We start from the raw sequence: 6848 nt of genomic DNA, 5'->3' as shown, positions 1-6848 counted from the left end.
TACTAAGGTGTGATCATGTTTTGCTTGTGAGAGAAGTTTAGTCAACGGGTCTGCCACATTCAGATCCGTATGTATTTTGCAAATTTTCTATGTCTACAATGCTCTACATGGAGCTACTATAGCTAATTGGTCCCACTTTTAATATGTATCTAGATTGAGACTCAGAGTCATCCGGATCGGTGTAAAAGCTTGCATTGACGTAACTCTTTACGACGAACTCTTTATCACCTCCATAACCGAGAAATATTTCCTTAGTCCTCTTAGATAATTAAGGATAACTTTGACCGCCATCCAGTGATCCAATCCTGGATCATTATAGTACCTCCTTGCCAAAATCATAGCAAGGCACACAACTGGTCTGGTACATAGCATGGCATACTTTATAGAACCTATTACTGAGGCATAGGGAATGGCTTTCATTCTCTTTCTATCTTCTGTCGTGGTCGTGTTTTGAGTCTTACTCAACTTTACACCTTGTAATACAGGCAAGAACTCCTTCTTTGACAAATCCATTTTGAACTCTTTCAAAATCTTGTCAAGCTATGTACTCATTGAAAAACTTATCAAGTGTCTTGATCTATCTCTATAGATCTTGATTCCCAATATGTAAGCAGCTTCACCAAGGTCTTTCTTTGAAAAACTCCTTTCAAACTCTCCTTTATGCTTTCCAGAAAATTCTACATCATTTCTGATCAATAATATGTCATTCACATATACTTATCAGAAAGGCTGCAGTGCTCCCATTCACTTTCTTGTAAATACAGGCTTCACCGCAAGTCTTTATAAAACTATATGCTTTGATCAACTCATCAAGCTGTATATTCCAACTCCAAGATGCTTGCACCAGTCCATAGATGGATCGCTGGAGCTTGCACACCTTGTTAGCACCATTAGGGTCGACAAAACCTTCTGGTTGCATCATATACAACTCTTCTTAGAGATATCCATTTAAGGAATGTAGTTTTGATATCCATTTGCTAGATTTCATGAAATATGGCAATTGCTAACATGATTCGGACAGATTTAAGCATCGCTACGGGTGAGAAAGTCTCGTCGTAGTCAACTCCTTGAACTTTGTCGAAAACATTTTGTGACAAGTCGAGCTTTGTAGATAGTGACATTACTATTAGCGTCAGTCTTCTTCTTGAAGATCCATTTATTCTCAATGGCTTTCCAATCATCGAGCAGTCCACCAAAGTCCACACTTTGTTCTCATATATGGATCATATCTTAGATTTCATGGCCTCAAGCCATCTGTTGGAATCTGGGCTCATCATAGCTTCTTTATAGTTCGTAGGTTCGTCATGATCAAGTAACATGACTTCCAGAACAGGATTACCATACCACTTTGGTGCGGATCGTGCTCTGCTTGACCTACGAGGTTCTATAGCAACTTGATCTGAAGTTTCATGATCTTTATCATTAGTTTCCTCTCCAGTTGGTGTAGGCATCACGACAACAGATTTCTCGGATGAGCTACTTTCCAAATTGAGAGTAGGTACAATTACCACATCAAGTTCTACTTTCCTCCCACTCACTTCTTTCGAGAGAAACTCCTCTAGAAAGGTTCCGTTCTTAGGAACAAAGATATTGCCTTCGGATCTGTGGTAGAAGGTGTACCCAATTTTTTTCTTTGGGTATCCTATGAAGACACACTTCTCTGATTTGGGTTCGAGCTTATCAGGCTGAAGCCTTTTGACATAAGCATCGCATCCCCAAACTTTAAGAAACGACAACTTAGGTTTATTGCCAAACCAAAGTTCATATGGTGTCGTCTCAATGGATTTTGACAATGCCCTGTTTAACGTGAATGTAGTTGTCTCTAATGCATAACCCCAAAACAATAGTGGTAAATCGGTAAGAGACATCATAGATCGCACCATATCTAATAAAGTGCGGTTACGACGTTCGGGCACACCATTACGCTATGGTGTTCCAGGTGGCGTGAGCCATGAAACTATTCCACATTGTTTTAAATGAAGGCCAAACTCGTAACTCAAATATTCACCTCCACGATTAGATCGTGGAAATTTTATTTTCTTGTTACGATGATTCTCCACTTCACTCTGAAATTCTTTGAACTTTTCAAATGTTTTAGACTTGTGTTTCATTAAGTAAATATACCCATATCTACTTAAATCATCTGTGAAGATCAAAAAAATAATGATACCCGCCACGAGACTCAACACTCATCAGACCGCATAAATCGGTATGTATTATTTCCAATAAGTCCTTAGCTCACTCCATTGTTCCGGAGAACAGAGTCTTAGTCATCTTGCCCACGAGGCATGGTTCGCAACCATCAAATGATTCATAATCAAGTGATTCCAAAAGTCCATCCGCATGGAGTTTCTTCATGCGCTTTACACCAATATGACCTAAACGGCAGTGCCACAAATATGTTGCACTATCATTATCAACTTTGCATCTTTTTTCATCAATATTATGAATATGTGTATCACTACGATCGAGAGTCAATAAACCATTTACATTGGGTGTATGACCATAGAAGGTTTTATTCATGTAAACAGAACAACAATTATTCTCCGACTTAAATGAATAATCGCATTGCAATAAACATGATCCAATCATATTCATGCTCAACGCAAACACCAAATAACATTTATTTAGGTTCAACACTAATCCCGAAGGTAGAGGGAGTGTGCGATGGTGATCTTATCAACCTTCGAATCACTTCCAACACACATTGTCACCTCGCCCTTAACTAGTGTTTGTTCATTCTGTAACTCCTTTTTCGAGTTACTAATCTTAGCAACTGAACTAGTATCAAATACCCAGGGGCTAATACGAACGCTAGTAAGGTACATAATAATCTGTACATAAAATATGCCTTTGTTCACTTTGCCATCCTTATTATCCGCCAAATGTTTGGGGCAGTTCCACTTCTAGTGACCATTTCCTTTGTAGTATAAGCACTCAGTCTCAGGCTTGGGTCCAGCTTTGGGCTTCTTCACGGGAGTGGCAACTTGCTTGCCATTCTTCTTGAAGTTCCCTTTTCTTTCCCTTGCCATTTTACTTGAAACTAGTGGTCTTGTCAACCATCAACACTTGATGCTCTTTCTTGATTTCTACCTTCGTTGATTTCAGCATCGCGAAGAGCTCGGAAATCATTTTCGTCACTGTTGGGGAACGTAGCAGAAATTCAAAATTTTCCTACGTGTCACCAAGATCTATCTATGGAGAAACCAGCAACGAGGGGAAGGAGAGTGCATCTACATACCCTTGTAGATCGCTAAGCGGAAGCGTTCAAGAGAACGGGGTTGATGGAGTCGTACTCATCGTGATCCAAATCACCGATGATCCTAGTGCCGAACGGACGGCACCTCCGCGTTCAACACACGTACGGAACGGAGACGTCTCCCACGCCTTGATCCAGCAAGGAGGAGGGAGAGGTTGATGGAGATCCAGCAGCACGACGACGTGGTGGAAGTAGCGGGATTCCAACAGGGCTTCGCTAAGCGCTGCGGGAGGAGGGAGATGTGTCACGGGAGGGAGAGGGAGGCACCAGGCCTTAGGTATGATTGCTCCTCCTTTTCCCCCCTATATATAGGGCCAAGGGAGAGGGGGAGGGCGCAGCCTTGCCCCTTCCTCCAAGGAAGGGTGCGGCCAAGGGTGGGGAGGAGTCCATCCTCCCCAAGGCACCTCGGAGGTGCCTTCCCCCTTTAGGACTCTCCCCTTTTTCTCTTCTCTTGGCGCATGGGCCTCTTGGGGCTGGTGCCCTTGGCCCATGTACAATACCGATGACCCCGAAACTTGTCCCGATGGCCGAAATAGCACTTCCTATATATAATTCTTTACCTCCGGACCATTCTGGAACTCCTCGTGACGTTCGGGATCTCATCCGGTACTCCGAACAACTTTCGGGTTACCGCATACTAATATCTCTATAACCCTAGCATCACCGAACCTTAAGTGTGTAGACCCTACGGGTTCGGGAACCATGCAGACATGACCGAGATGACTCTCCGGTCAATAACCAATAGCGGGATCTGGATACCCATGTTGGCTCCCACATGTTCCACGATGATCTCATTGGATGAACCACGATGTCAAGGACTTAATCAATCCCGTATACAATTCCCTTTGTCTATCGGTACGACACTTGCCCGAGATTCGATCGTCGGTATCCCGATACCTTATTCAATCTCGTTACCGGCAAGTCTCTTTACTCGTTCCGTAACACATCATCCCGTGATCAACTCCTTGATCATATTGTGCACATTATGATGATGTCCTACCGAGTGGGCCCAGAGATACCTCTCCGTTTACACGGAGTGACAAATCCCAGTCTCGATTCGTGCCAACCCAACAGACACTTTCGGAGATACCTGTAATGCACCTTTATAGCCACCCAGTTACGTTGTGACGTTTGGTACACCCAGAGCACTCCTACGGTATCCGGGAGTTGCACAATCTCATGGTCTAAGGAAATGATACTTGACATTAGAAAAGCTTTAGCATATGAACTACACGATCTAGTGCTAAGCTTAGGATTGGGTCTTGTCCATCACATCATTCTCCTAATGATGTGATCCCGTTATCAACGACATCCAATGTCCATGGTCAGGAAATCGTAACCATCTATTGATCAACGAGCTAGTCAACTAGAGGCTTACTAGGGACATGGTGTTGTCTATGTATCCACACATGTATCTGAGTTTCCTATAAATACAATTATAGCATGGATAATAAACGATTATCATGAACAAGGAAATATAATAATAATCAATTTATTATTGCCTCTAGGGCATATTTCCAACAGTCTCCCACTTGCACTAGAGTCAATAATCCAGTTCACATCGATATGTGATTAACACTCAAGGTCACATCCCCATGTGACTAACACCCAAAGAGTTTACTAGAGTCAATAATCTAGTTCACATTTACCATGTGATTAACACTCGATGAGTTCTGGGTTTGATCATGTTATGCCTGTGAGAGAGGTTATAGTCAACGGGTCTGAAACTTTCAGTTCCGTGTGTGCTTTACAAATCTCTATGTCATCTCCTAGATGCAGCTACCACGTTCTATTCGGAGCTATTCCAAATAACTGTTCTACTTGGAGCTATTCTAAATTGTTGCTCCATTATATGTATCCGGTATCTCTACTCAAAGCTATCCGGATAGGTGTTAAGCTTGCATCGACGTAACCCTTTACGACGAACTCTTTTACCACCTCCATAATCGAGAAAATTCCTTAGTCCACTAGTTACTAAGGATAACTTTGACCGCTGTCCTGTGATCCATTATTGGATCACTCTTGTACCCCTTGACTGACTCATGGCAAGGCACACTTCAGGTGCGGTACACAGCATAGCATACTGTAGAGCCTACGTCTTAAGCATAGGTGTTGACCTTCGTCCTTTCTCTCTATTCTGCCATGGTCGAGCTTTAAGTCTTAACTTCATACCTTACAACTCAGGCAAGAACTCCTTCTTTGACTGATCCATCTTGAACACCTTCAAGATCATGTCAAGGTATGTGCTCATTTGAAAGTTCCATTAAGCATTTTAATCTATCCTTATAGATCTTGATGCTCAATGCTCAAGTAGCTTAATCCAGGCTTTCCATTGAAAAACACTTTCCAAATAACCCTATATGCTTTCCAGAAATTCTACGTCATTTCTGATCAACAATATGTCAACAATATATACTCATCAGAAATTCTATAGTGCTCCCACTCACTTCTTTGGAAATACAAGTTTCTCATAAACTTTGTATACACCCAAAATCTTTGATCATCTCATCAAAGCATACATTCCAACTCCGAGATGCTTACTCCAGTCCTCAGAAGGATAGCTGGAGCTTTGCATACTTATTAGCATCTTTCAGGATTGACAAAACCTTCCGGTTGTATCACATACAACCTTTCCTCAAGAAAATCGTCGAGGAAACAATGTTTTGACATCCTATCTGCAAGATTTCATAAATAATGCAGTAATCGCTAATATAATTCCAACAGACTCTTAGCATCGCTACGAGTGAGAAAGTCTCATCGTAGTCAACTCCTTGAACTTGTCGGAAAACATCTTAACGACAAGTCAAGCTTTCTTAATGGTGATACTTACCATCATTGTCCGTCTTCCTTTTAAAATCCATATGTACCCAACAACCTTACGACCATCAAGTAGTTCTTCCAAAGTCTATACTTTGTTTTCATACATGGATCCTCTCTCGGATTTTATGGCCTCGAGCCATTTATCGGAATCCGGGCCCACCATCGCTTCTCCATAGCTCGTAGGTTCATTGTTCTCTAGCAACATGACTTCCAAGACAGGATTACGTACCACTCTGAAGTAGTACGCATCCTTGTCATCCCACGAGGTTTTGGGAGTGACTTGATCTGAAGTTTCATGATCACTATCATAAGCTTCCACTTCAATTGGTGTAGGTGCCACAGGAACAACTCTTTGTGCCCTACTATACACTAGTTGAAGTGACGGTTCAATAACCTCATCAAGTCTCCACCATCCTCCCACTCAATTCTTCGAGAGAAACTTTTTCTCGAGAAAGGACCCGATTCTAGAAACAATCCCTTATTGCTTTCGGATCTGAGACAGGAGGTATACCCAACTGTTTTGGGTGTCCTATGAAGATGCATTTATCCGCTTTGGGTTCGAGCTTATCAGCCTGAAACCTTTTCACATAAGCGTCGCAGCCCCAACCTTTTAAGAAATGACAGCTTAGGTTTCTCTAAACCATAGTTCATACGGTGTCATCTCATCGGAATTACGTGGTGCCCTATTTAAAGTGAATGTGGTTGTCTCTAATGCCTAACCCATGAACGATAGTGGTAATTCGATAAGAGACATCATGGTATGCATCAT

Source organism: Triticum aestivum, chromosome 6B, assembly GCF_018294505.1.
Source record: "Triticum aestivum cultivar Chinese Spring chromosome 6B, IWGSC CS RefSeq v2.1, whole genome shotgun sequence".
Classification (NCBI taxonomy): Eukaryota; Viridiplantae; Streptophyta; class Magnoliopsida; order Poales; family Poaceae; genus Triticum; species Triticum aestivum.
This window is presented reverse-complemented; position numbering follows the sequence as displayed.